We start from the raw sequence: 16,727 nt of genomic DNA, 5'->3' as shown, positions 1-16,727 counted from the left end.
TACCATGAAAATCCTTTATACAGAAAAAAAGCACATATAAAACAATATACTAAGGGATAGATCTAAGAAGGAAAATTTTTTTATTATTATTTTTTTATTTATTATTTATGATAGTCACACACAGAGAAAGAGAGAGAGAGAGAGGCAGAGACACAGGCAGAGGGAGAAGCAGGCTCCATGCACCGGGACCTTGACATGGGATTCGATCCCCGGTCTCCAGGATCGCGCCCTGGGCCAAAGGCAGGCGCTAAATCGCGGCGCCACCCAGGGATCCCGGAAAATATTAAAATAACATAATTTAAATATTTTCTAATCCTATGGTCCCTAAATTTAGACTTTTTTTTTTTAATTTTTATTTATTTATGATAGTCACAGAGAGAGAGAGAGAGGCAGAGACACAGGCAGAGGGAGAAGAAGGCTCCATGCACCAGGAGCCCAATGTGGGATTCAATCCTGGGTCTCCAGGATCGTGCCCTGGGCCAAAGGCAGGCGCCTAACCGCTGCGCCACCCAGGGATCCCAAATTTAGACTTTTTAAAAAAAATTTTATTTATTTATCATGACAGACACACTGAGAGAGAGAGAGAGAGAGAGAGAGGCAGAGACACAGGCAGAGGGAGAAGCAGGCTCCATGCAGGGAGCCTGACGTGGGACTCGATCCCGGGTCTCCAGCATCACACCCTGGCCCAAAGGCAGGCACTAAACCGCTGAGCCACCCAGGGATCCCCTAAATTTAGACTTTTGAAAAATACTTAAACAGAATTCTTATTAGATATCTGTCTGTGAGGGTCTCAAGGTTGTTTCTAGAATGCAGTGTGTATAGGATACTCTGAAGCCTAAAAGGGGCAGGTAGAAGCATATATAAGAACAGTCTGTAATCAAAATTTATTTCCCTAGATACCTTAACTCAAACACTGTCCTGAGAAAGTGATGGCCTGAAAAGAGGAGTGTTCAGAGGTAACCCTGGAGAATATAGGCTACTTTGAACTAAGAAACACTCAATTCTGAGTCAGTTGTAAGAAGGGAAAATAGAGAAATGAAGTGTCTAGAAGTATGACATTATGGTGCTTCCCCGGGTGGAAAGTAACACTATGAGAGAAGTAAACAAGTCCTTTTGTTATTTTCCTGAAAAGTGCTATAAAACATCTTAGTTGCCAGTAGATTTCAGTATTAATAACTATCATCTAGAGCAGGGTTTTTTGGCCTTGGCTCTATTGACAAGTAGGGCTGGATATTTCTTTGCTGTGGGAAGCTCTCTTGTGCACTGTGGGGTATTAAGCAGTACCCTTCGGCTCTACCCAGTAGATTATAGTAGTATCGCCCAGTTGTGGTGATCAGAAATATCTCCAGACATCACCCAGTGTCCCTGGGAAGGAAGGGTGGGGAATGTGGTGAGTGGGGAATTGCATCTAATTGAGTATCACTGCTCTAAATTGGGTAATAAAAAATTAATATAGGTTATCTAGAGATTTCTTTTTCTGGCTCTCCTCCCTTAGTTTGACTTAATATTTTCTTTTCATTCATTTGCTCTGCCACTTTTATAAACGCTTAATAAATGCTTTCACCCTGATTCAACAAAATTGAAATGCCTTTAATCATCTCTGATTGATCTATGCTCCCATGAAAATCTCTTTTACCAGTGAATTTTTCTGAAATGTAACTTAAGTTGTAGTTTTTCTTAATATTCCATGAAAAAGGAACAGTTATATTTTATCCCTACTCATGATAGTAAAATGAGAAAAGAAAGGGATGTGTGTTTGTGTGTGTGTGTGTGTGTGTGTGCCCTAGAGTTATTCTACTATGACTAGAAAAGTTAGTTTAAACATTAGAGTTCATGTGTAGTAATAACTTCAATATTTCTTCCTTAGAAAATCCAACTTCTACTTGCAATATTAAAAACCAAAATAACGAATTAGAAGCATTCAGAATAAAAATTACAATTACCCATGCTCACTAAAAGCCTCCAAATGTGCCTATAGGAAGCCAGATATCAAATTCTATTTCTCTTTGCAGGATATGCCAAGAGTTAATAAAACTTGGCTTTCTATAACATCTCTTCATTAATATTTACACAATGTATTTCTTACTTTTAAAAATTGTATTTAATTTCTAACAAACCTTGTGAACCTTCTATAGAATGTTGCCAGTAGGTTTTATGAAAAGTTACAGAGAAGAACACTTTACCTCAACTTTCATTTCTTTTCTTTCTTATTTTATAGAAAGGAATAAAAATACCTTAAAAATGTCCTTTACTTTCTAAAACCTCTACTGAAAAAAAGGGTATGCCCTTCATAGCATTTCCCCCACTTTGGCCCAAAGATCTCTCTTCTCAACAGAATTCCTTGACAAACCTTTTAGTTACCAAGTACTTTTTACAAAAGTAAATTTTAGGGCTGCCTGCGTGGCTCAGTTGGTTAAGAGTCCAACTCTTGATTTCCATTCAGGTCATGATCTCAGCTTCCTGGGATCTGGTACTGAGTTGGGCTCCATGCTCAGTGGGAAGTTTGCTTGTCCCTCTACTCCTCTTATGTGCTCTCTCTCTCTCTCTCAAATAAATAAATACAATCTCAAAAATAAATAAACAAACAAATTTTATTAGCTCTTCTTGAACAAGAGTGCCAGACAAGGGACGCCTGGGTGGATCAGCAGTTAGGCATCTGCCTTTGATTCAGGGCATGATCCTGGAGTCCCAGGATTGAGTCCCACATCCAGCTCCCTGCATGGACCCTGCTTCTCCCTCTGTCTGTGTCTCTGCCTCTCTCTCTCTCTGTATCTCTCATGAATAAATAAATAAAATCTTAAAAAAAAAAAAAAAAGAATGCCAGACCAGAATCTAAGTGTTACGGTCACACTGTAATTTCCTTTTATACTTTACTAAGTAAACAAATCTAGAACTATTGAGAAATGAGACATTAGTTCACTAATCCTTTGAAGGTGGTGAGCCATTATGATTCATGATGTCATTGTTCTTAAGAAATCACACTCAGAGACTTATTAGTAAGATGACATTTATAATTTATCTCATTAATGTGTATCAATCCTGAGTGAAATTTCTGGTTTTATACTCCTTCTACCTCTTACAGTGCCTATCCTCGGTGCAGAGGAGATACCCAATCAATGGTTATTAAATGTAAGTCAGGGATCCCTGGGTGGCGCAGCGGTTTGGCGCCTGCCTTTGGCCCAGGGCGCGATCCTGGAGACCCAGGATCGAATCCCACATCAGGCTCCCGGTGCATGGAGCCTGCTTCTCCCTCTGCCTGTGTCTCTGCCTCTCTCTCTCTCTCTCTCTGTGACTATCATAAATAAATAAAAATTAAAAAAAAAATTAAAAAAAAAAAAAAAAAGATTGGACATGTCTTTAAAAAAAAAAAAAATGTCAGTGATAATGAGAGATCTCATACTTGTTTGTGATGAACAATGCTACCCATACTTATGAAACTTGGAAATGTAACATATGGTTCCCTAAGCGAGTAGGGCAGAAGAGAGTGCTGGAGTAACATGTCAGCTCTGTTTCAATCACACGTAGGATAAACAAATAAGAGACTCCACGGTGCAATCCTATTGCTTTCAAGAGGACCCTGGAGTCAGCTAAAAGTGGTTATCTCCATCCCCAAGAACCAGACTATGCAGGCAGAAACCTCACTGTTTTTAATTACCACACATGCTTGTTAAAGGGCTATAAATATGCTCCTTGCTCTATGGCTCTACACAAGCTTATACAAAGAACAGAGATGACTTCTACTTTCCCTTTCTCAATCGGATGGCTAGGGCTGTGATAACTTTTTTAAGTTTCTAGATTTGATTACTAGGTTATGATATTAGAATGTAGCACTGTAATTCAGTTTTGTTCATTAAGGTCTTCACCAGCAGATGCAGTTGATAATAAAAATACATGTGAGTCTCCATCAAGTTAAGTTAATCTTGGGGGGAAAAAAAAAGACATTAGCGTGATCACTCAAAAATGTAGATGCACTATGATAAAAGAAAATTCAGATTAACTCAATCTCTGAGGCATTAATCCAGGGCACACAACAAAATGTAATCAAAAGTGTCTATTGTCTTTTGTCCTTTTCATCTTACTTTCTCTTTTTATTAAAATATAGTGTTGGGGCTCTTTCCTGGGTGGCTCAGTCAGTTTAGTGTCTGCCTTTGGCTCAGGGTCTCAGGGTCTGGGATTGAGCCCTGCATCAGGCTCCCTGCTCAGTGGGGAGCCTGCTTCTCCCTTCCTCCTTGACCCTCCACCTGCTCATACTCAAACTCTCTCAAATAAAATCTTTAGAAATAAAATAAAATATAGTGTTAATGGGGATCCTAGCAAATGGTCTTTCAGTGAAACAAAAGCATCATCCCTGCCTTTTCGCAGTTTTCAGATAATCACTCTTCCAACACTGTACCTGTTGGAGAGGGGTGGTGTGATGATAATGGGCTTAGTCCTCTTTATCAGATGAATATGGGGACCACTTAGTACTTCTTGTGAAATCAGGCCAGTTATTTATCTTCTCTAAACCTTCATGTTTTTGTCTGTTATTAGGAATAATGACAGGGCCTGCTACTTAGTTGTTATGAGTACTGAATGAGATGAAAATGCATAGAGTGGAAATTACAGCTGCTTTATTTCCTGTGTGTACCCAACACCTACACAGGTAACTTGGCGTAGAACATACTCAGTACCTATTTTGTCAAATAAATGAACATATGAAATGCATGGCATTTACTCTACTGCGTTGTATTGATTTGTTTTCCTGAATGCATCACATGAGAACTAAACCTACAACTTCAGGAAGACATTTAACTATCATCTGGGTACTAATTGTGTTGCCTCTGATCCCCTGGAACAGTAATTATGACCACATCCTTTTTTCTATTTACCAAAATTTTTTCTGATTTTTTTGTAGTTACCATATTTTTCCAGTCTGAGAATATGATATTCTTTCAAGTTAAAATTTACTTATTTGTGCCCTTATCTCATTCAGTCCTATTTTATGATTGCTTTATTCTTATTAAACTTGAAGTCAGTTTTAAATATTTGATGGGACTAAAAGGGTTAAAATGGGTTCCTATGCAGCATAGTTGCTCATATGAACAGACATAAAATGTGCTCTTTGCATATGGAAATAAAGAATATAGAAAAGTAACAGAGCATATTGAAAAGCACAAATGTACCTGTGTCCGATACCCAAAGGTACTTCGTAAGTTAGCATTTCTTCTCTTCCTCTATAAAAATCTGTAATATAATCCTAAAAATCAATTAGCTGACAGAAGGCCTCAAATTACCTGAAATTACCACATCTCACATTGTACATTTTTATTATGGTAATTATAGTAACACTAAAAGGTTTTGACTATACCTATGTATTCTGACAGTTTCTACTCATTTGTGATTGGTTGGTATGTGGTGTCATATGGTTTTATGCCCCACGGATCAATACACCGAAGTTAGTAAACATTTCCTAATACTATAAAAATAATGTCAATTCATGAAAATCGTGATTTCTTAGAAAAGTTTGGGTGACAAATCCAACTCATACTCAACCTAATATTCTAAGTATTTCACCTAATTCTACTTTTTAAAAAGTTAGTATCAAATAAAATGGAGACTTGAGAATTCTCAGAGCAGACAAAACCATTTAAGCCACATAAGCAGAACTAAAATCTATCATATTTCATAAACATGAATGAAATTTAACCCGTTATTTCTTTTTATTTATTTATTTATTTATTTATTTATTTATTTATTTATTTATTTATGATAGTCACACACAGAGAGAGAGAGAGAGAGAGAGGCAGAGACACAGGCAGAGGGAGAAGCAGGCTCCATGCAGGGAGCCCGACGTGGGACTCGATCCCGAGTCTCCAGGATCGCGCCCTGGGCCAAAGGCAAGCGCCAAACCGCTGCGCCACCCAGGGATCCCCCAAGTTATTTCTTGTAAATGCCTCTCACAATTATAAAAGAAACTTAAGTCACCTTCCTAAAAATGGTATGAAATAATCAATCCCCTGCCATCTGGAAACTCCTACTGTAGTAACCAGTCCCTGTAAAAGGTAAACAACTTCCTTTTCACTTTTAAGCCATCCAGTAACTTCATGCTACAGCAGTTTTTTAATTTGGAGGCTTCCGCTGTATATAAACTGCTGTTATATGCACAATAAACTCTTATTAAATATTGTTTATTGTTTTGGTGGTTTCATTTTGCTTTTTAATGACATTTCTAATGCATACAAATTGCTTAAGAATGTAAAAATCTATTTTAAAACTTGGAAAATTAATTATTGACTAACAATGGGAATTAATATATTTTTATAATTTGTGTGGTTAAAATCCTATTACAAGATTTGAAATTGTGACAACAAAACATATTCTGAAAATACTTCTAGTGTTCACAAATTTTCTTTTCATTCTGTATAAATATTTTAAAAATATAAATGTGAATAACATGTTGAGAACACAAAATATTTTTCTAATATTTTGATTAATGTGTTCTTCCAACTTACATAATTATTTTCTATATTTTGATAATGAATTTTAAGAAGATCAGCCTAAAAACACAAGAACTCTAACTTAATATATATATATATATATATATATATATATATATATATATATATATTGTAATTATATTTAGACTAAAGTGAAAGTAAGTGATAGCTTTGGTAGTGCTAACTACCATAATGACTTCATGAATGTTGACCTATTTGTTCTACTTATAAGGCAAATAGTTTGAATCAATTAGTATACTCAGAATCAGCAAACTAATAATAGGCTGGAAGTAAATAATGCCAAGGATACACTTTATACTCAACAGTATAAAAAATACATTTAGAAAGATAAAGCTTGATTTGTTTACAAATTAAAATTCCAACAGATAATTTTCTTATTAAGTAAAAAATGTAAATTGTGTACTGTGGGAATTGAATGTGACCATATTTTTATATCATAAAGGTTGAAAACATAATACATGATTTAGAAGATAATATGAGAAGGCTTTAAAATTAAATTAGAAGGGAGAAAAACTTACACGAAATCTATTTGTTTTGATTGGTACAAATTATTTTTGGATCAAGCATAACATATTGTTTCGGAACGAGAAAGTCGTTTTTGTTCACACATTTAAAATGTTATATTTGTCACTTAAAATCTCTAGAGATATTTACAGAAGAAAAACATGCCTGATGATAAGGTTGTAAGGAGGTAAATGGCTAAAAAATGTTAGAACAACATTGTCACCATGAATTATCCTGACAAGTACAATAATAATACTTAGAAATACATCGTCAAGTAGTCTTGAAAAAATTCTCTAGTATAGATATGGGTATGGTTATTTATTTTTAAAATAAGACTGAGATAACATCAGCAAATCCTGGGCAACTCAGTAGATTGTTGATTTTAAGTAAAATATTTTTATAAAAATAGAAATATTTGAAAAACTAGTAGAGTGACTGAAACATATCTAAAGAATATGGTGTAATATGTTTACATTGTATGTTAAAGATTTAAATAGGGACGCCTGGGTGGCTCAGCAGTTAAGTGCCTGTCTTCTATGCCCTTCCTGGAGTCCCGGGATCGAGTCCCACGTCGGGCTCCCTGCATGGAGCCTGCTTCTCTCTCTGCCTGTGTCTCTGCCTCTCTCTCACTATGTCTCTCATGAATAAATCAATTTTAAAAAATCTTTATTTTTTTTAAAGATTTTATTTATTTATTCATGAGAGAGAGAGAGAGAAGCAGAGACACAGGCAGAGGGAGCCCGACGTGGGTCTCCAGGATCGTGCCTTGGACCAAAGGCAGGCGCCAAACCGCTGAGCCACCCAGGGATCCCCTTAAAAAATCTTTAAAAAAAAGATTGAGATAACATTATGTATACATGACATTTTACTTTTTCATTTAAAAAAATATTTTATTTATTCATGAGAAAGAGGGAGAGAGATTGAGAGAGAGAGAACTAAACTGCTGAGCCACCCGGGTTCCCAAACGTGACATTTTAAAGAGAAGGTATTCACTCATAGGCTTACAAACATTTGAATTAGGTTTTTCTCAAAATCGACAGAATCAAAGGATTTTTATGTCAGCATATTTATCAAATGACAACTTTCACATTTTAATTAAATGAAGATTAATTCAGAAAAAAATATGATAATAGGTATTAGTGCTGTTTGCCCATTTTTCATGGTTTTTTTTTTCACTTCTGGACATATGGTTGTTGGGCCCTCACACTACCCCCTTGCCTATAACCATATGACTCATTTTGTTTTGACCAATAAAATGAGAAGTGTTATGTGCCACTTCTGAATGGAAATTTAAGATCTAATGTGCAATTTGTGACTTACTCTCTTTCCCTGAAGGATTGTGACTAACCTAAAAAAAAAAAAAAACACACACACATTGTTTCACCAATGTGAATGTTATAGGGTGGGCAGACAGGTGCCTGCTGGCCAGCAATATATGTATAACATAAACAAGCAAGCAATCCATTAATAAATGATGTTAAAGTCACTAAAATTTGGGAACTGTTTTTTCTGCAGCATAACCATGGATTCAGTCCATGTCACTCCATTTGGGAGACCAATACAGTGTAGTGATTAGGGTGTAAATTCTGGAATCAAGACTGCATGGGTTCATATCCCAGATTTGTCACCATGTATATGATATCAATGTGGGAAATTTATGTCAATTTGCTATGCCTTAATTTCCTACTCTGCTAAATGAGACTAGTGATAGAACCTTTTTTGTTTTTAAGATATACGTATATGTGTGTAAGATATCCACACATAGCATTGAAAAGTTTACTTAGCATGAAGTAGCCCCTAATGTTAGTCATTATTCTTTCCACCTAGAAGAACTATAGTATTTTACATTTGCTTATGATTGTAATACTATGATTATACATAATTATAACTCCAAAAATCAAATGCAAAATCTCTCTTATTAGAATTTTGGTAGTTGTTGTTTTTAGAAGCATCATAGCCCAGAATGAGGAGTATATGCTATATCCCCATTAAACATAATATTTGATTTATGATATTATTTCTTCTAATTTAAGATTTTAAAAAAATTATTTATTCATAGAGACAGAGAGAGAGAGAAAGAGGCAGAGACACAGGCAGAGGGCGAAGCAGGCTCCATGCAGGGAGCCCAATGCGGGACTCGATCTCAGGTCTCCAAGATCAGGCCCTGGGCTGAAGGCGGCGCTAAACTGCTGAGCCACCCGGGCTGCTCTATTTCTTCTAACTTTTAAAAAAGATTTTATTTATTTATTTGACAGAGAAAGTGCATGACCAGGGGGAGGGGCAGAGGGAGATGGAAAAGCGGACTTCTAGCTTAACAGGGAGCCCAAAGCCACGCTTGATCTCAGGACCCTGGGATCATGACCTGAGCCTAAAGCAGACGCTTAACCAACTGAGCCACCCAGGTACCCCTATTCCTTCTAGTTTTGATAAAGAAGAGTGTAAAATGAGGACAATGATACCAGTACTATTAACTCTCATCACTGGGAAAAAATGTATTTTACTCTGATTAGTATACAGTGTATTCCCAGTGAGAGAAGCATAAGTAGGTTTGGCATGAGTAATAGAAATTACTATGGACTAAGTTTCTAAAGACTAATACTGCAGTTGGGAGGCATCTTTGCCCCCTTCAGCCTTCCAATCCTTCCAATACATGGTTTTCCAACACTTCTGCTCCCCTGAAAACCACGGTGTTAAAGCCCACTCATATCCAGCTCTCTAAAGTTTAGACACTTGCTCAACCTTACATAACAAAGAGTGTGAATGCAACTTCTCTTTAGTATCCTGTCTTAGGCCCATGAGGATTTATATTTCAGTTATGAATGTAGGCTGGTTTGTCTTTACTCAGTAAAACAAAATAACACAAAACAAAAACCAAAAAAAGAACAAAACAAAAACCCAAATAGCACTTCAGTCTATGCCTGATAAATTATCTGTCATGACTTTGGACAAGTAAGTAAATTTTTTTAATCCATTTTCTCTTGTTACCTAGGTAAATCTGTAAAGCAAGGAGGTTGAATTAAATTACTTCTAAACACCTCCTACCCCTTCACCATCTTTAAAGAGGGTTGATAAATCCTATAAGACATGTTCTTAATTTTAAAGAGCTAATACCTCAATTGAGGTGATAAGAGTAGCACACATGCAATAACCACAGATAAATTCAAGTATTCCATGAATCACCTACAAGGCTACAGAGAGGTGTGCTTTAAAGTACAGGCTCTAGGTCCAGAGCACCTATGCTTAAATGCAACCTAGTAACTTTCTAGTAGTGTGATATGGGCAAGTTACTTAATTTCCCTTTATCTCCGTTTTCTTGCTTCCAAAAGGGTATAAGAGTAGCAAGCTCATAGACTTCTGTAAGGATTAAAATATTAAAATATGTAAAGCCTTTAGAACAGCATTTGACTTACAGTAAGAGCTAAAAATATTAGCAATTATTGAACTATAGAGTGCTTAAAATAAGTGGAGTTCAATTATGCCTAGAGAAGCCAGGTAATATGTTGGGGCAGAATGGGGAATATGGAACTTGTTTTCCTCTTCATATGAATGAGCCAGAGAGAAGAAATAGTTCCATTGGTTAAAGGACTGATGTGAGTAAAGGCACTGAGACTTGAAGGTAGAAATTACAGTCTGTTTGTGAAATAGCAGGAGAACATACAAATCATGCTGCAAATGCTGGATTCAGTTTTTCTTATATGTATTTTCTCTTATGGGAATTTTTCTACTGTACTTTTGCTACACACTAAGTGGGGGAAACAAAGTATAAGAAGAATAGACATTTTACAGAAATAAGCCTACATCTATAATATCTTAACCAGGTATTTTATATTCAGTAAAATATATAATAAGGTATATATAGTATAACTAGAAGAAGAAAACAAAGAAAGCATATACCCTATTCTAATCATTGCTCTAATAGGAGTAATTTTGTATAAATAGTAAATGGAACCAAAGAATAAAACTAAGCAATTTTTTATAATTTTAAGCATGATATATGAAGCTAAATAACTGGCTCTTCTCTTATATAGTATATTACAGCATACATCCAGAAAACTTTTTTCAAAGTTATTTTTGGGTTTATTTTTTATTTTTATTTTTTAATATAGCTGATACACAGTGTTATCTTTTTAAAAGAATTTTGTTTTTTTATCCAATCATGAAAATTCTTGACTTTCAAAAATCAACAATTCCTGTTTGCCTTAAGTGATAAAATAAAAGGAAACAAAAAGATAACCTCCAAGAAAAGCAAAGTAATCTTCTACTTCTTGCCTCAAACTGTTTTGCAACATTCAAAACACAGAAGCGAAACCAAAAATAACTGCAACTTCAGTCCAATAAACTTCTTATAAAGCATTTTTTTTTAACAAAGAGAAATGAAAAATCCAGGAGACTGAGTTTACCGTTCCAATAAAGTATCCTCAGGAAATCGTGGAAATGGAATAGGTTGGAAGGAGGAATCAAAGCAACTAACTTTTCTTTAGGGAAAGAGAAGGGAGGTCACTTGTCTGGTCTTATGGACATAAAAACTAGATCTCAAGGAAAATAAACTAATAATACTTGCTAGAAGGAGGGCCCTTAAGTATAGAAATTTTAATAGCTGTCCTTGATTAAGGATTGATTTGAAAAATAAACTTAAAAATCTTTGGATTTATAAACATGCCTCCCTTTGAAAAATGTCATCAGTGGAATATAAAATGGAGATGTTTCATGGATGAAACATTCTTTCTGCTGTGTAAGTAACCACACAAAACCTCACTTGGATATCTGATCTACTATTCTGGACCAGAATGTGCTGCTCAGTAGCAAGATGAAAGAGTCTGGAAAGCTGCCCTCAATATCCAAGATCTGTCCATCTTTTGTCTGCGCTGGATTGCCAAAGCCTTTGAAATGATTAATAAAGCTTGAAACTGGGTAAGATCTATGATTTGTGTAATTCTAATTGGAGAATCTGATCCTTTATGTTAAGCTTATCAGATATCAAATATTCTTTTTCATTGAAAACCAACAATAAATTTCTAATGTATAAAATCTGCATGACACTCTACTAGATGCTTTTTATTCCTTATATCAAATTAATTTTAAAAAGTTTTTTGGGTTTCTAAAGCTTACATTCTGGAAACAAAGCATTAAATATCAGTATTTAGTATTTGTTTACATATATAAATGTTCATTTGTATTATATTTGCATTACTGAAATGGATAAGGTAGTTTTCAAGAAACTTGTCATTAATTGTCTTATTCTTAAAATTCATGTGGCTACAAATGGCAGTCAGATGGCAGAGGTTTCAAACAAAAGAAATCATAAAATATATAAAAACTGTACTAACATGTAAATTAAACCCTAAATCTACAATGACACAATAACTTCTTAAAACATACACAAACCATGAGGTAAAGAAAATTAAAATTCATGTAGAAAATGTATTGCTAACTGAAATTACTTGTTCTTTCAAGTTTACTCTGCTATCTTTAGTGGAAAAGGTTAGAAATAAATCTCTTTCCAGGTCAGAAATCTTGCCAGTCCTATGAAGAAGAAACTTCCATGAAGAACTTCAGTAGAATTTCACACATTTATTCAGTCTCCATGGTCATTATACTCAAAATTTAATAGTATACAAACCTTCCAGATTGCTTATCAAAGTTTAAGTTATTGGCTATTTTTCCTTATGGGGGGGAGAGAATATTTCTTTCATCTCTGGAGTCTTATCTAAAATAAACAAACAAAATGAAAACTAAAAGAAATAAATCTTAAAGAAAAGATCTTACAATGATTTTACCATTGCTGCAATAATTGCTTTCTTCCATTGGAATCCACTCAGCATTCATTCATCATTGATGTTCCCAGGACCCAAGCAGCTCTTCCCTTCTTCCTAAGAAATGCTTATGCAACCTATGAATTGCCTTCATCTTATCAAGTTCCTTTTTTTTTTTTTTACAAAGATAACTTTAAAATAAGGGGTTCCTCATTTCATATATGCATGTACGTATAATTGAACCATGATATTTATAAATTAAATATCCAATGAATATCTTTCTGACAGTAGAAACAGTCACCAAGAAATAAATACTTTATCATTTGAGCCTCCTGTTCATCAACTGCCTATATGTGTAACAATACATATAGCATCCATAGAGGAAAACAGACAAGCAGAGAAAAGTGTTCACAAAATAGAAGAGAATATGCCATATACTCAGGATGTTTGATTTGAGGTATAAAATAAGGAAGATGCTTACATCTTGGTCTTTCCCCCTTATTTTACAGCCGAGCCTACTCTTCTCCAATACAATTAATGTTATCAACATATCATACAAATTCATATTATCTAACAGACATCACTTGGAAGGCACAGAACATTCTAACAGTCCTTAATGCTTATTTTTAAAGAAGATTTTATTTTTTTTATTAATAAGAGACACAGAGAGAGACATAGAGACATAGGCAGATGGAGAAGCAGGCTCCCTGCGGGGAGTCCAATGCAGGACTCCCTCCCAGGACCCCAGAATCACATCGTGAGCCAAAGGCAGACACTCAATCACTGAGCCATCCAGGTGTCCCCTTAATTCTTATTAATAGAAAAAAATAACAGTTCTTCTCAATGGAGCATATATACATCAATCTATCATTGTTTCAACCATAGCCAATGAAATTTTTCATATATTTGAAAATATGAGTTAGTTTGCTACAATTTCAAGTTCCAGCATATCATAACGGTAATTACTGTTACCAAAAAAGCACCAAGTTAGAGATTTTCTTTAGAAATCGCAATCATACGTATGATGTGGTGATACGAGGTGTAAGATGGCAACACAGGAAGACCCTGAACTCACTTTCTCCATAGGCACACCTATTTATAGAGTAATTCCGCTTAAAGAACTGAAGGCTGACTGAACAGCTTCTGCACAACAAAAGATAGAGAGACCACACAGAGAATGTCAGGAGAGACAAAGACATAGTAGCATAGAAAGTTCCACCTCCAACCCTCTGACATGCAGTGGGGAGGGATATTACTGAGGAGACTGGAGCCAATTCGTCTGTCATGGGGCACAGAAAAAAAATGCCATAGTTTAGAAGAGCAACTAGTATATAAAATATGCAGCTCTACACCTCCACCGAATAAAGGGAGAGCTGCTGAAACATATGGTTTACATTCCTCTTATACATTGATAGTGCAGATGAGAGCAGGGTCCAGGCATCATACTCAGCCTGCCACTTCAGCAAGACCCAGGCCCCTAGCCCACAATAGCCCCAGACACCCTGGAGCACAAATGGAAAGATAAACAAATGTATAGGATAGCATAGGATAGCATAGCATAGGATAGGATAGGATAAGATAGGATAAAAAAAAAAAAAAAAAAACCCAGATAGAATATAGAAGAACTAACTCCAGATATATGCCAAATGGAGGGGGTCCTGGTGGAGCTCTCCCTAGGTTGGGGGAGCTGGTGAGCACCATGGTTTATGTTCTCCCCCACCTTGATAGTATGGATAGGAGTATACTCGGGGCACTCTAGCTGGCCTACCACCTCAGTAGGCTCCATGAGCCCTGTGCTCCTGGACCACACTAGTCCCAGCTCTCTGACCAAGGTAGCCCCAGTATGGCAGACATAGGGACACTCCTTTTTAGCACTCACTGCAGCTCCAGCCATCACACAAAGGTAACACATATGCAAAGTAATATGGACCACTCCAAGCTTGCACCACTTTAGATCCAGACAGCTTGCTAGGGTTCCCCAGCACAGACCCCCAGGACCTCCTGGTTCACACCTATTTTGGCTCCAAATGTCTCACTAATGTGTCCACTACACTTAGCACTCTTGGGTACCTCAGCTTGCAATACTTCATCTTCAGTTATCCTACCATGGTTCACACTGCATGTAGAACCCAGGCCCCATCCTGGTCCATGCTTACCTTAGCTTTGGCTGTCCTGCCAGAGTATCCTCTACACAGAGGTCACAGAGACTGCCCCATCTCATGCCCATTTCAGCTCTGGCCACAAACCAGGGCAGCCTCAGCACAGAGTGCTCTCCATCTACTCCTTGGAGAGTATCTACTAATATGGATTTGTGGGAAAAGGCTGTATCTGCTAAGAAAATACTGAGTACCTGCTGTGTATAAAGTACTGGGGCCCTAGGATACCATGGTTAGAAAGAGAAAATAGTCCCTACCTCATGGAACTTTTAGGCTTGTAGGAAAGACTAATATCACTACATTAAAAAAAATGTATTAAAATCTACAAAGGAAAAATCAAAACAAACAAAAAACCCACAATGGTCCAAAGTTTTTGGAATGCAATAAAGGCAGTTCTAAGAGGTACATTTTTGGTACTTCAGGCCTATCGAAAAGAATAAGACAAAATTCAAATAAATAATGTGATCTCAGGGACTAGAAGAAGAAAAAAAAAGCCCAATAGAAGTGGAAGGAAGGGAATAATAAAGAGCAGAGTAGAAATGAATGAAATAGAGATGAAAGAAAGAAAGAAAAAGAAAAGAAAGGAAAGAAAGATTGATAATACTAACAGCTGGTTCTTTGGATAAACAAAAGAGATAATCATCAAGAAAAAAAGAGAAAGAACTCAATATCAGAAATAAAAAAGAAGTAACAATGGACACCGTTAGAAATACAAAGGATTTTAAGAGAATACAGTGAAAAGTTATATACCACAAAATTGAGCAAATTAGAAGAAATGGAAAAATCACTAGAAATGCATAATCTTCTAAAACTAAATCAGGAATAAATAGAAACTCTGAACGGAACTATTACTAGGAATGGAACTGGTCATCAAAAAACTACCAACCAATAAGAGTCTAAGACCAGATGGATTCACTGGTAAATTGTACCAAGCACTTAAAGAGTCAATGACTATTTCTCCTCAAACTATTCCAAAAAATTAGAAGAAGGAAAGCTTTCCAAATACATTTTATGGAATCAGCATACCCTCATACCAAAACCAGACAAAGACACTACAAAAAATAAATTTAAAAGCATATTTATAATGGCCAATATCCATAATGACCACAGATACAAAAATCCTCAACAAAATATTGGCAATTCACATTCAACAACACATTAAAAAATTCATTCACCATGATTAAATAGGATTTATTTCAGGGATGAACAGATGATTCAATATTTGCAATTCAATTAACAAGATTCATCATATCACCAACATGAGGGATAAAAATCATATGATCTCAGTAGATGTAGAAAAAGCATTAGACATAATTCAGCATCCATTCATAATAAAAGTCTTTCAATAAAATGGATTTAGAGGAAACATTCGTCAAAATAATGAAAGCCCTATGTAAAAATCACACAGCCAATCTCATACTCAATGGTGAGAAGCTGAGAAGTTTTTTCTATGATCAGAAACAAGACAAGGGTATCTATTCTTACCATTTTTATTCACATAGTATAGGAAGTCCTAGCCATAGCAAGTAAACAACAAAAAGAACTAAAAGGCATCCACACTGGTAAGGAAAGGTTGAATTGTCACTAGTTGCAGATGATATGATACTATATATACAAAACTATAAAAAAACTATGCAAATCAATTCCTAGAAATAATAAATGAAATCAGTAAAGTTGCAGGACACAAAATAAATATACTAAGATCAGCTGTATTTCTATACACTAACAACAAAGTAAAAGAAAGATAATTTAAGAAAACAATTCCATTTAGAATTGCACTAGAGAATAAAATGCCTAGAATAAACTTAACCAAGGAG

The 16,727-nt window shown here is 35.6% G+C and overlaps 1 protein-coding gene across 3 annotated transcripts in view; it reads right to left on the bottom strand.

Annotated features, from left to right (window-relative positions):
* Positions 1–16,727, bottom strand: part of CCSER1 (coiled-coil serine rich protein 1) — a 1,367,203-nt gene that overhangs the window by 597,078 nt on the left and 753,398 nt on the right. The gene's annotated exons all lie outside the window — the stretch shown is intronic.

This window comes from Canis lupus, chromosome 33 (genome assembly GCF_048164855.1).
Source record: "Canis lupus baileyi chromosome 33, mCanLup2.hap1, whole genome shotgun sequence".
Classification (NCBI taxonomy): Eukaryota; Metazoa; Chordata; class Mammalia; order Carnivora; family Canidae; genus Canis; species Canis lupus.
Note: the sequence above shows the minus strand (reverse complement) of the source record. Positions and strands in the feature narration are given on the sequence as shown.